Source organism: Macaca thibetana, chromosome 12, assembly GCF_024542745.1.
Source record: "Macaca thibetana thibetana isolate TM-01 chromosome 12, ASM2454274v1, whole genome shotgun sequence".
Lineage (NCBI taxonomy): Eukaryota > Metazoa > Chordata > Mammalia > Primates > Cercopithecidae > Macaca > Macaca thibetana.
The window spans coordinates 117,210,051-117,224,729 of record NC_065589.1 but is presented as its reverse complement, the minus strand read 5'-3'; the positions used below and the strand labels follow the sequence as shown (position 1 = coordinate 117,224,729).

Sequence of the window (14,679 nt, the reverse complement as noted above, 5' to 3'; positions counted from 1 at the left end):
AAAACTAGCTAGGCGTGGTAGCATATGCCTGTAATCCCAGCTACTAATCCCAGCTACTCGGGAGGGTGAGGCAGGAGAATCGCTTGAACCCAGGAGGCGGAGGTTGTGGTGAGCCAAGACTGTGCCACTGCACTCCAGCCTGGGCAACAAGAGCGAGACTTCGTCTCAAAAAATAATAAATAAATAAATAAAACTAGAAGTGGAAAACACATACACCAACTTAGGGACTCATACCTGATTCTTTCAACCAATTTTTATATATAGTGTGTAAAGAGAGATTAACTTTATTTCTATAGATGAAGAAATAGAACTACATAGGTTCCACAATCCCCTCACTGTCACACTGCTAGAAAGTATAAGACCTAATGAGCCAGACACCTGAGGCTGCAATCATTCTACCATACCTTAAAGATTCATTTATTTATTTAATAAAATATATATTAAGCATGCATTCTGTTCCAGGCACTACACTAAGTACTGAGAACTTACTAGAGCTAATGTATTAGCTAAGGCAGTAGAAAATATTAGAAAAACAAGTTGGAATCTTTGAAGTATTACATAAAGTGTTAGACAATACTACTTCTAATAGCAGTATCACTATTTGTAGTAATCATAATGTATAGATCTTGAATAATAAGAATACTAAACATTAAAGTGTCAAATAAAAGGAGCTTTACCTTTGTATTTCTCTTAGCACCTAGTACTGAGCTCTGTACTCCGCAGTATTCAAAAAGTATGTATTATATAGAATCATTAGTATCACTTTGGCCTCTGTTTCTCTCAATGTCCTTCCCCAACTGGGTTTCTAGAACACTAGCAGCCAGGTTTATTGCCCAGGCAGGACACTGGTAATCCCTTTGAGGAAACTAGCCAGCAGCCCAGGAGAAGACTTATAAATGCTAAAACGTATACGCCAAAAACAGAACCACCATGCACACACATGCACATGTATGCACCCACATGCACCCACACACCCATTCACGAGTTTCCTATCAGCCTTTTGTTATCTCTCCCACCATTGTCCCATACTATGTTGGCTGTATAAAGGTATAATAAGGTGTCTTCCAAATGTATAGTAGTTAAATTAGAACCATAGTATAGTAAGGACCCCACCTAAAGCCATGTAGGACCAGGTCAGTGGGGCCTCTCAGGTTGTATCTGTGGGGAAGGGCCAGTGTCTTCCATTTTTAATCTATCACAGACTATGGCAGATTGTATTTTAACAAAAATGACAGCTACAATTTTCTACAGTTTTGCCACTACACCAAGAGGTGGAGTCTATGTCCCTTCTACCATTAATGTGGGTAGACCTTTGTATCTGCCTCAGTGAGTAAGAGGACAGCAGAAATGACACAGTGACTTCTGAGGCTTGGTCACAAAAGGAGATACAATTTTTACTGGGTTTGTCGGGGGATACTTATCCCTGGAATCCAGCCACCCATCTCCAAGGAAGCCCAGGCCACATGTGGAAAGGAACTGAGATCCTCACCCCTCAGCACTGGCAGAATCTCTGCTCACAGCCAGCACCAATTTGCCAGATATGTGAGTGGAGCCACTGCAGTTGAGCCACTACAGCTGACTGCATTGAAAAGAGAAAAGTCTTCCTTGCCAAGTCCTGCCCAAATTACAGACTCATGAACAAAATTAATTACTGTTATTGTTTTAAATCATTACGTTTTGGGATGGTTACACAGCAGTAGGTAACTAGAACATAGACCAATACAGTATGTTTGCAAATACATTAAAAATGACTAGAAAATAAAATTTTTTAAGACACAAAAAATACAAGTCATAATTTTTTATTATTAAGCAGAAGGTGAAGTCTCTCTCAACTGTTATAAAATACTAATACTAAATACTCACTCTCATTTACCGTACTTATTTCCTCATAGGCCAGGGACCGGTACCCAGTCCATCGACGATCCGTTGAGTAGCACTGTCCTAGGCTATATGAAAGCAGGAGAAGTGTAATTTGACTGGAGTGGCATTAAAACCACCAAATAGTAAGGAAAGAAAGGTGTTCAACTAAGCAAGCATTTTTAAAATTTTGCAATCCATTACATTAAATCAACTCTGCTTGAGAGTAAAGGTATCCTGATTAAATACCATGAAGACGAATGGATCAGTCTATCCACATGGGAGAGCTTATACTGCAGAATCCTACACCTATCTCTCCCTTACTTGGATTTCATACATACCATGAAAACTCCTGATTGTTCTCTCCCTCTGTCTCTCTCTCATACACACCAAGGAAGTTCCGATTGCTCACACATATGCACTCACTCTCTCTCACACACGCAGACCAACACACAAAGCAAACACGGCAAAAATTTTAGCAGCTCTCGATTCTCAGTGGTAAGTATGTAAGTGTTCATTATATGCATCATTATTTTAATTTTTCTGTGTTTGAAAGTTTTCATAATAAAGCTGAGAAAATTAAACAAAAATTTCATGAAACAGGAATGGATATACTATTTACACTAATAAATCTATGGAAATGGAACCCAAAATAATATACAATATATAACAGTATATTTAACAATGCTACTATACCATTAATGTGACCTGAAACCAGTATACTACCAATGAGTAAAGCATTTATATACCAACTCCTAGTCATTCAGCTCTTAAGGATAACTTATTGGCCTTTCTCTCACTTAAGTGTGAATCAGAATCACTTGAGTTTTTGAAAAATACAGATTTTGGGGACCCAATTCCAGATTCTGAAAAAATAACACTTCAGTAAGTCCCACAAGTGATATTAATGTGGTTGGTTCATATCAACACCTTTGAGAAACACGAATGTAGAGCAGAGGTTCTCAAACAGGGCCAAGTTTGTCCTCCAGGGAACACTTGGCAATGTATGGAGACATTTTTTGGTTCTCACCATGGAAGGCTAAAGTGCTACTGGCTCCAGTGCGGAGATGCCAGGGATGCCATTAGACATCATGGATCGGACAGGACAACCATACAAATAATTATCTGGTCCAAAATGTCAGCAGTGCTAAAGTTGAGAAACTCTAATACACTGTTATCAAACAGCATTTAAGAGGAAGTTCAGAGGTGTTTCTTTTCCTCAATATCATAAAATGAGTAGAAGAAAAATGGAAAGGATGAGGAACCCAGATTGACACAACTAGAAACTTTGACTTATGCTGCTTTTAATGCCAGACACTCCTCCCTTCAAGAGTTAGAAGACTGACCAGGCATGGTAGCTCACGCCTGTAATCTCAGCACTCTGGGAGGCTGAGGTGGGCAGACTGCTTGAGCTCAGTTCAAGACCACCCTCAGCAATATAGCAAAACCCCATCTTTACAAAAAAAAAAAAAATTAGCTGGGCGGCCAGGCGCGGTGACTCATGCCTGCAATCCCAGCACTTTGGGAGGCTGAGGCGGGCGGATTACAAGGTCAGGAAATCAAGACCATCCTGGCTAACACGATGAAACCCTGTCTCTACTAAAAAATACAAAAAATTAGCCGGGCGTGGTGGCAGGCGCCTGTAGTCCCAGCTACTCGGGAGGCTGAGGCAGGAGAATGGCATGAACCCAGGAGGCGGAGCTTGCAGTGAGCCGAGATCGCGCCACTGCACTCCAGCCTGGGTGACAGAGCAAGACTCTGTCTCAAAAAAAAAAAAAAAAAAATTAGCTAGGCATGGTGGTGTGTACCTGTAGTCCCAGCTACTTGGTGGGAGGCTGAGGCAGGATGACTGCTTGAGCCCAGGAGACTCTGTATCAAAAAAAATAGGGAGTCTACATCACCTCTCTTGATTCTGGGGAAAGAGGGATAGGGGAAGAAGCTTGAGACTTGTAACTGCTTTGACCAACAGAGTAGAGTAGATGTGATGCTATATGACTTCTAAGACTACATCAGAAAAGGCCTTTAGCTTCTATCTAGCTCCCTTGGAACACTGACTCTTAGGATGCTCCCCTTCAGAACCTAGCTTCTAACATGCTGTTAAGAAGCCCAAACCATATGGAGAAACCATACATAAGTGCTCTGCTCAACAGTCCCAGCTGAGCCCATCCTTCAGTCATTAGACATATGAATAAGCAATCTGGGAAGTGGATCCTCCAGCCCCAAGTGTTCCAACCCCCAGCTACTGCCAATGAGCAAGCAGACATTTTGGAACAGAAATCCTATACTGTTTGAATTCTTCAATCACAGATCCTGTAAATAACAAAATGGTGACTGACTTATGCTACTAAATGTTGGCATGGTTATGCAGCAACAATAACTTAAACATCTCACATTCTGTCACTTATTCTTAAAACAATGACAGTTCCTTATGTTAATCCCCTAAGGATTAAGTGGCTTGCCTATGGTTACACAGGCAAAAGTAATAGGGTAGTACTTGAATCCAGATCTGTCTAATCTCAAAGATTTCCACCATATCATAATGATTTCTACTTCTTCATGCTGAAATTATTTTGATTGTTATTTTCAAAGTCAACCACAGAAGCATCTAAACTAATTGAAGGTATCATGGAAAAAGACACACTACTATTTGTAAGGTTTGCTAATCTTCAATCTGATCCACTGCACTCAATATATTATTTCCTCAATCTCCACCTCAACACTTGCCCCAGAAAATTAAGGGGAAAAGAAGTCACAATCACATATACTGAGACCTTTGTTACAGTAAGGGCTCACAAATGAGAGAATAACTCTGCTCATGTATGTTGGTGACATTAACAGAAAAGGATTACAGCTGGACAGAGAATCAATAGTTTTGTTGTTGTTTTACTTAGCATACCCTAGTTTTTCTAACCTTTCCCAATAGCTTCCTATGTTCCTAAATCAATGTATAAATGGAAAAATGTCCTTACTGCAAAAATGAATGAATACAAATGAGTGAAAACTGAACTCAAATGAATGAATGCAAATGAGTGCAAAGCAGCAAAAACAGGGACCCATTCAGGCAAACATTAAGCTCTCAAAATACAAATATTTCGATGTTACTATGCTGCACTCATCTGGAATTTAGCAAAAAAAAAAAAAAAAAAGTGTTTTCAACCAGGCGTGGTGGCTCACACCTGTAATACCAAGGCAGGAGGATCACTTGAACCCAGGAGTTGAAGACCAGCCTGGGAACATCCTGTCTCTGCACATTTTTTTTTTTTAATTAGCTGGGAGTAGTGGTACCTGCCTGTGGTCTCAGCTACTCAGTATGCTGAGGTGAGAGGATAGCTGGAGCCTGGGGGGTTGAGGCTGTAGTAAGCCATCATCATACCACTGATCTCCAGCCTGGGTGACAGAGTGAGGTTGCCTCAAAAAAAAAAGTGGGGAGGCGGGGGGTTTCATAGCCTAACACAGGGGTCTTTCTTTTCTATTACAAATGTCACAATTACAATATCTAGTAAGCCACTGATTCACTCTAAATCTGTTACTATCTATCTATTACCTTGGGGCAGTCACTTCATTTTTCTGAATCTCAACTTCCTCATCTGTAAAATGATAGAACTTTTTGTGATCTATAATCTATACTGTCCTATACAGGAACCATGCCACATAGGATGACTAAGCATTGGAAATGTGACTCATATAACTTAAGAATTTGTTTTTTCTTTTTTTTTTTTAGACGGAGTCTCACTCTGTTGCCCAGGCTGGAGTGCAGTGGCATGACCTCGGCTCGTTGCAACCTCCGCCTCCCGGGTTCAAGCGATGCTCCTGCCTCAGCCTCCTGAGTAGCTGGGATTACAGGCGCCCACCTCCACATGCGGCAATTTTTTTTTGTATTTTTAGTAGAGACGGGGTTTCACCATGTTGGCCAGGCTGGTTTTGAACTCTTGACGTCAAGTGATCCACCCGCCTCAGCCTCCCAAAGTGCTAGGATTACAGGCGTGAGCCATGGTGCCCAGCCAAGAATTTTTTTTAATTTAATTTAAATGGCTACATTTGGTTAGTGGTTATCCCATTGGACACTGTGGGACTATAGGAACACTAAATATCCTTCTAATTCTAAAATTCAATCATTTCCAATTTCCAACATTTAAAAAAATTTCTTTTCTCCCTAAAATTGAGTAAATAAATGAACCTAATAATATATAACACAATCACGCAGAAAAAAAATGATTCCAGTAATTTTTAAATGTAATAGTATCAAAATTGACAAACGTTTTCAGTTAGGAGCCAGGCAGAAAATATTTTAGGCTTTACAGGCCGTAAGATCCCTGGTATAAACTACTTAATTCTACCTCTGTAGCATGAAAGCAGCCATAAACAATATGTAAATGCATGAGAATGGCTGTATTCTAAATTCAGATACTGAAGTCTGAATTTCATGTAATTTTCATGGGTCATGAAATATTTTTTATTTTTTTAAAAGAACTTAAAAACTTAAAAAGCATTCTTAGTTCACAGGCCATACAGAAAAGGTGGTGGTCAGATTTGACCCACAGGCCACAGTTTGCTAACCACAGCAGAATACACTGAAGATAAATCAAAAGAAATATAAAAAACTCCGAACTTTATAAAGTTTGTTGTTGACAGTGTCTTGACGCAACATTTTGAAACTATATTGTGTGTATTACAGGATTGAACAAATGAATAAATATTGATATTGTTGAGAACCAGGAGTCTGGCTACAGGAGACAAGAGGTCATATATGGCATCAGAGATGGTTGCAGTACTGGATGAGAATTAGAGGTACTGGTTAATCTCATGTTTAAAAAATTATCCATTAGAACCTAGAAGTCAAAATACTTCAATAACACTGAATATACTTAATCCACTATATACTATTCCCCAGTAAAAGAAATTAGGACTCTGGAGAAAAAAGGCTGATTTCAGAGCTGGAGCAAGGAAAATACAAGGTGAGGCTAAATGTCTTGTACCGGTAAGTAAGTAAGTAAGCCCTCAAAATCTAAATGAGGACTAGTCAAAGAACAAGAGAAGCAGTTTAAAGAAACTGCTACCAGGAAATATGGAACAACTTAAGTTCCAAAATAAATAATAATAATAGATTATAATACTCTGAATAAAAATCTGTAAGTACAACCTGATGCTAATGTTTTTAAGTGAGGGAGAGGAATAACTTTTTTTAATAATAATATCGAATGATAAATATAGAAGGAATAACAGAAATAGAAAAATGCCATTTTATAATTACTATAACTGATTCAGGTAAGACTTAACAAATGCTAAAATCATTGGGTGAGAGTTAGTGGGTAACAAGATACATACTCCAAAAGTATCACCCCATAGATTACTTATTAATTACAAAGGGGAAACGATATCTTTACAATGGAGAAATCTGTCATATCCCACCTTAACCAAATAATCAAATTTAACCAAAACTGTTATCACAGACACCCTCATGTCATATACTGAGAACATAACACCTTATGTAGTATTCTTGCCAAAAATGTTTAACTTGAATCTAGTGATGAAATAAATAAAATTAAAACAATGAGACAAATCCAAATTGAGGAACATTCTAAAAAACCATTTGCCTGGATTCTTCGAAAATGTGAGGAGTAGATGTAAAAGGATGGCGGAGCATTGTAGATTTAAAAAGATAAAGCAACCTACTGCAATGTGTAGTTCTTGATCCAATCATGAATTTGGCAGGGGTAGGGTAGAAAGTATAAAGGACTTGCTTGAACAATTGGAGAAATTTGGAATACAGACTGCATTTTAGATAACAGTATTGTGTCAATGCTAAATTTCCAGAGTGTAATCATGTTACACAGAAGAACATGTTTATTACCAAAAGATGTATGATTACATGCTGAAACATTTGGGTAAAGTGTTATGATCATGGTATCTGCAATCCTCAAATAGTTCAGAAATTTTCAAAGTACATATACAAAGAGAGAGCAAGAAAGCAAAGTATCAATTAATGAATCTATGCAAGAGTATATAGACGTTCAATATACCATTCTTACTACTTTTCCATAGGCATGACATTATTCAAAATAAAAAGTTGTGAGGAAAGAGTGAAAAAATAATTATTTCAGTCAGGGGTGGTGGCTCATGCCTGTAATCCCAGCACTTTATAAGGCCAGGGAGGGCAGAGCTCGAGTCCAGGAATTTAAAACCAGCCTGGGCAACATGGTGAAGTCTCGTCTCTACAAAAAATACAAAAAATTAGCCAGGAGTGGTGGTGAGTGTCTGTGGTCCCAACTACCCAGGAGGTTGAGGTGGGAGGATCACTTGAGCCTGGGAAATCAAGACTGCAGCAAGCCAAGATCACACCACTGCACTCCCACTGGGCCACAAAGAGAGACCTTGTCTCAAAAATAAAAAAGAAAAAAATCATTTCAAATTCTGCTTTTATACTTAACAAATGCATACACAATAAAACCAGTTATAAAAAATCACCAAGCAATTAGCCACCTAAAAAGTTTTCTTCATAGCTTTTTTTTTTTTTTTTGAGATGGAGTCTCATTCTGTTGCCCAGGCTGGAGTGCAGTGGCGTGATCTCGGCTCACTGCAAGCTCCGCCTCCCAGGTTCACGACATTCTCCTGCCTCAGCCTCCCGAGCAGCTGGAACTATAGGTGCCTGCAACCACGCCTGGCTAATTTTTTGTATTTTCAGTAGAGACGGGGTTTCACTGTGTTAGCCAGGATGGTCTCGATCTCCTGACCTCGTGATCTGCCCGCCTCGGCCTCCCAAAGTGCTGGGATACAGGCGTGAGCCACAGAGCACAGCCGATAATTCTTTGTACTTATTTGAAATGGAATATTCCCAACTGGACCATCTGCTTTACTACAAACTTAGTTTATTACACAATGTTTTGTACGTAACTATAAATTCAAATGCTCGTAGTGTAAGATAATGGACTAACTTAGCTTATTGTTATAATACTGTATACAAAGAAGGTTCCCTCGAGCTTTGTGAACTGAACTTGGCAACAGAATGGGCCAGATTCCCTTAGGATAGTGCTACCAAAACTACGAACTATAAAACTGATACCCTGTAGAAGGGAAAAAAAATTCAAATGTAGCAACAGGTTTTTCTCTAAAATTTATCTCTCTATACTTATATATACCAAACACATTTATATAGAAGTCATTATGCAACAACTTAAATAAGAAGCTTCTTATTTAAGAAATGGTATACGACAACAAAAAAGTATTCCTGGTAATCACGTGCAAAATCAATCATCTGAACATGAATGCATAACACTGGACCTACACATAGATTCACTGATGTACAGACAGCATTTCCAAAATGTCCTTTGTATGTCCTCTATTCAATTGTGACTGACAAGAATGAAGAATTACAATGTCAAAATAGATTTGATATTCCTTAACTATATATTAAATACAGAAATCTAATTTGTGTCATTTCTTGCATCAAATTGATGTACTTAAGGTTTTTCCTTTTTTATTTAACTTAATCTTTTACAACTCACTATATCCTATTTATACATTTCAGCATCTAAAGTACAGTGTGTGCAAGAAAGAAACACACTCCAAGACCCACTAAGGCCCTACAGAGTTTTCTAAACCTATGCCTTCAGTATACCTGTTTATTCATATAAGTATGTGAATAGCTAGCTCCCAGTTGCTAGACACAGTGCTAGATGCTAGAGATACAAATATGCACACATCTAGATCTCTGACCTCAAGAAGCTCACAGTCTGCTTAGGGATGGAAACCAAATAATTCAGTGAAATTATTAACTAAAAAAGACATAAATAAATTAATTTAATGAGTCAAAGAACTACTCTTTTTCCTATCTACAGCTCATTACCTAAGTACTAGAAACATTAGAAGCAGCCAGCTAGTTCTTTCCCTCTCTCCCTCTCCATTTTCTAAATTTCTGTCCTTTGGTCTCCTCCCAATGAGATTCCAACAATAAAGCCAATCTTTCATAAGTGCTACCAGTCAATGAGAATATTTTCATTCTTGTCTAAAAAGAGGCAGTCTTATAGTATATGTGGTATTATATTTAAAGCTTTATTGTTCCTCTCTTCTCCAGCAAAAATTATTTCATTAGTTAGGGGTTTAGTGCATTTTTTTAGAGGGGAAAAAAAAAGAATGCTGGTCTCTAGAGTTTTTATCCTTCCTTCAGAAAGCAACTGTTTCCACTGGTCACAGTAGCTCACATCTATAATCCCAGCACTTTGGGAGGCTGAGGCCAGAGGATCCTTTGAGCCCAGGAGTTCAAGATCAGCCTGGGCAATATGCCAAGATCTCGTCTCTTAGGGGGGGAAAAAAAGTGGAACACACCCATGGTCCCAGCTACTCGGGAGGCTGAGGTGGAAGGATCGCCTGAGGCTGGGAGGTTGAGGCCGCAATGCGCTGTGAGCATGCCACTGCACTCTAGCTAAGGAGACAGAGCAAGACCCTGTCTCTAAAATAAATACATATAAATTACTCTAGTTACATCAGAATTAGCAGAGTATTTATAACTAAAGGCTTAAATCAAGTGTCCATGTGTTAGGCAATTAGATAAATGTTCCTCTTTACTCTTCCCTAACCCTTCCCATGTTCAACATATCTATTAAGTACCTCACATTGTGCCAGACAGGAAGAAGTGACATGAATATATCAACAAACAAAACAAGATAAAGGTCCTTGCCCTCATGGAGCTTCTATTCTAATGAGGAAAGAAAAAATATATATATAGTATAATGTGAGATGTTAAGCAGAGAATATCAGCCATGCAGGAGTAGGAAAGCAATTTTAAATAGCGGGCTCAGGAAAGCCATGACTGAGAAATTTGCTTTTGAGCAGAGACTTAAAAAGTAAAAGAGTGAGCCATGTGCATACTCCATCTGCCTGGAACACTTGGGAGAAAGGTGGGCGTTCAAGGCAGAAGGAAGAACAAACATGAAGACCTGAAGTAGGAACAAGTCTGCCAGTGCCAAGAACAAAAAGGAGGCCAGTGTGCCTTGAGAAAAATGAAAAAGAAGAGTGGTCAAAGATAAGATCAGAGAGACAGCTGGGTCCACAGACCATGTAGGGCTTTTTTGGCCACAGTAAAAACTTCAGCTTTTACTTTAAGTAAGAATGGAAGCCATTAAAGGATTGTGAGCAAAGGAGCAAGATCATCTCCTTTACCATATAAATACAGTTGACCTTTGAACAATGCAGGGTTTAGGGGCACTGACCCTAACCCATATAACTCTTGACTTCCCCAAAACTTCACTAACAGCCTACTGTTGACCGGAAATCTTACCAATAACAAAGTCAATTAACACATATTTTTTATGTTATATGCATTATATATACTGAATTCTTACCATAGAGCTAAAGAAAATGTTAAGAATCATAACGAAGAGAAAATATATTTACTATTCGTTAAGTGCAAGTGGATCATCACAAAGGTCTTCATCATTCTCACTGTCTTCACATTAAGTAGGCTCAGGAGGGGGAAGAGGAAAGATTGGTCTTGCTGTTTCAGGGTGGCAGAGATGGAAGACGTAGTGGAAGGGGAAGCAGAAGAGGCAGGCACACTCCAAGTAACTTTACAGAAATACATAGTAATTTATGTTGGACTTTCTAAAACTTTCACTTAAAATGTTTATATTATGGTACCAATCCTTCTTCTACGATTTGCTTTAGTTTCAGTGCCCATATCTTAGAAGGGTCCATGTTGTAAAATAAGTTAAAGGCAGTCTTGAATAACTGGAACCCTTCTGCCAGACTGTCTACAGTCAATTTGTTTTCTGGCATTGTTTCTTCTACATCTTCTTGCTTATCATCTGGCACTGGTTTGGAAGCACTCATCTCCATCAAGTCATCTTCCGTTTATTCCTCTGGTGTTGTGTCTAATTAGCTCTTGAATTTCTTCAAGATACATACCTTGAAACCCTTCATCCTCAACATTTTAAAAGTATATATAGATATAGACATAGACATAGACATAGATATCCACAATCTCTTTTATGAGTTCCCTGATTGACTCTGTTGTAAATCCTGTGAACTCATGCACAACATCTGGACAAAGTCGTCTGCAGCAGGTATTTACGGTTTCAGGCCTGATGGCTTTCACAGCTTTTTCTAGAACAACAATGGCATCTTCAATAGTGTAATCCTCCAGACTTCCATGGTGTTCTATCAGGGTTCTCTTCCATAATGCTGACAATTCTTTCCATAGAGTATCATGTGTAATGAGCCTTAAAGGTCCTTAGGACTAATCAATCTGGAGTCTGAATTAGAAATGTTGTGTTTGGGAGAACAAGCAGACCACTTCGACACAGGGTTAAACTCACAGGGTTCTGGGCAGCCAAGGGCATTGTCCAACATCAAAAGAACTTCAAAAGGCAATCCCTTACTGGCAAAGTAGTTCCTGACTTCAGGGACAGAGTACACATGAAACCAATCCAGAAAAAGAGTTATTGTTCGGGCCTTCTTGTTATACAACCAATAGACTGGCAGCTGGTCTTTACTTTATCCCATCAAGGATCGGGGGTTAGCAGCTTTAAGGGCAGTCCTGATCATAAACCTGACTGCATTTGCACAAAACAGTAGAGTTAGCCTATCTTTTCCTGCCTTAAATCTTGGTGCTCACTTCTCTTTTACTAATAAATGTCCTTTGTGGCATTTTTTTTTTTTTTTTCCAGAATAGGGCACCTTCATCTGCATTAAAAATCTCTTAGGCAGATATCTTTTCTCCTCAATGATTTTATTTTTTCTTAGTTTTTGTTGTTGTTGTTGTTGTTTTTGTTTTTGAGATGGAGTCTCGCTCTGTTGCCCAGGCTGGAGCGCAGTGGTGTGATGTTGGCTCACTGCAACCACCACTTCCCAGGTTCAAGCAATTTTCCTGCCTCAGCATCCTGAGTAGCTGAGATTACAGGCGCACACCACCATGCCTGGCTAATTTTTGTATCTTTAGTACACGGGGTTTCACCTTGTTGGGCAGACTGGTCTCAAACTCCTGACCTCATGATCTGCCGACCTCGGCCTCCCAAAGTGCTGGGATATAGGCATGAGCCACCGTGCCTGGTTCTCAATGATTTTCTTAAGGGTGCCTACGAACTCATCTGTTGCCTCTTGGTTGGCAGAAGCTGCTTCTCCTGTAATCCTGACATTTTTTAAGCCAAACTTTCTAAAACTATCAAACCATCCTTGGATGGCATTAAATTCTCAAACTTTAGATCCTTCACCTTTCTTTTGCTTCAAGTCATTGTATGACTTTGCTTTTACTCAAATCATATTAGAGTCTATAAGTGTGCCTTTCTAATAGCTATCCTGCACCCACATAAAAGCTGCATTTTCATGTGAGATAAAAAGGTATTTCACAAAAAGTGCAAGATTTTTGTACCTGCTGGTGTAGCTATAGCAACAGCTTCACAGATGTCTTTAAAAAAAAAAAAAAAAAAAAAGGTCTTTATCCTGGATTCATTTCTCTTGAAATGGCAAGCAACCAAAGCTGCAGACCACAATCTATGCTACATATCAAGCCATTCAACTTTTTCTTGTAATGTTGTGACATTTCTCTCCTTGGGAGCACTTCCAGCATCACTAGTTGCACTTCATATGGGTTCCATGGTGTTATTCAAGGTTTATGATATTGCACTACACATGATGAAACATATGCTGAAAAATACTTAATAACCACAAAAGATCACTTTTTATTGTGATAGGCAATTAACTGGAGAGACAAACTACTCATGTGGAGATGATTAGCATCATATGGCATTTTAAATGGATACTTCCAACACTTGCACTCACTAGAAATAGAGGTGGCTATTAAATTATTACAGTAATACATTATGAAGATAGTTAATTGTATGAAGTTGATTTAATACTGCATCTTTATGTTTATTCACATTTCTCTCAACTGCAAATGATGCCATGTATGGTCTGTGTGAGTTTTGTTAAATTTTAACATTTTATAGAAGATTTGTGTATATTTTATGGTAGTAAATAAACTAGTATCTATATATATTTTATGTATTCATGACATATCTAATTTTTCCTTTTTAGTTTTTTTCTTTTTTTTTTTTTTTTGAGACAGAGGCTTGCTCTGTCGCCCAGCTGGAGTGCCATGGCATGATCCTGGCTCACTGCAACCTCCGCCTCCTGGGTTCAAGTGATTCTCCTGCCTCAGCTCCTGAGTAGCTGAGATTACAGGCGTGCGCTACCACATCCAGCTAGTTTTTGTATTTTTAGTAGAGGCAGCATTTCACCATGTTAGTTAGGCTGGTCTTGAACTCCTGACCTTATGATCCGCCTGCTTCAGCCTCCCAAAGAGCTGGGATTACAGGCGTGAGCCACCGCGCCCAGTCAATTTTTTTCTTAATTGAAAAAATGTCTTGATATTTTTAGGCTATATAGTTCATCTGTGTTTTTTTCAAACTGTCCCAAACCTCCAAAAAAATTTCCGATATATTTATTGGAAAAAAAATCCATGTATAAGTGGACCCACACAGTTCAAATCCATGTTTTCAAGCATCGGCTGTATATGCATTTTCAACTTGTAGCAGTTTCCATTAATATGCCAGTTACAGAAACTTAGAACGAACAGAAAACCAGTTAGTATCTATGATATTATAAATTAGTAAGAAAAAACTATTCGCCCTAGCAGATAAATGAACACAGAATTTGAAGAATATAAGCAATAAATGAAATAAACATGAAAAAATGTTCAACTACATTATCACTAAAAAGAAATACAAAAGAAAACAAAGTACCACTTCTTTCCATTGCTAGGGAATTTGGTGGTTCAGATCTACAATCCTGTAACTGAGATCTCTAGCTTCAAAACACTTTCAGAAGTGT

The 14,679-nt window shown here is 38.6% G+C and overlaps 1 protein-coding gene across 5 annotated transcripts in view; it reads right to left on the bottom strand.

Annotated features, from left to right (window-relative positions):
* The window catches only part of PTPN4 (protein tyrosine phosphatase non-receptor type 4), a 232,478-nt gene that overhangs the window by 204,883 nt on the left and 12,916 nt on the right, over positions 1–14,679 (bottom strand). Inside the window, exon 1 of one of the 5 annotated variants that reach the window (XM_050752696.1) lies at positions 1,864–2,506. The exons of the other annotated variants lie outside the window; for them this stretch is intronic. The gene's annotated coding sequence lies outside the window, so the exon portion shown is untranslated. Of the gene's footprint in view, positions 1–1,863; positions 2,507–14,679 lie in introns of those variants that run through there. 5 annotated transcript variants of the gene reach the window in all.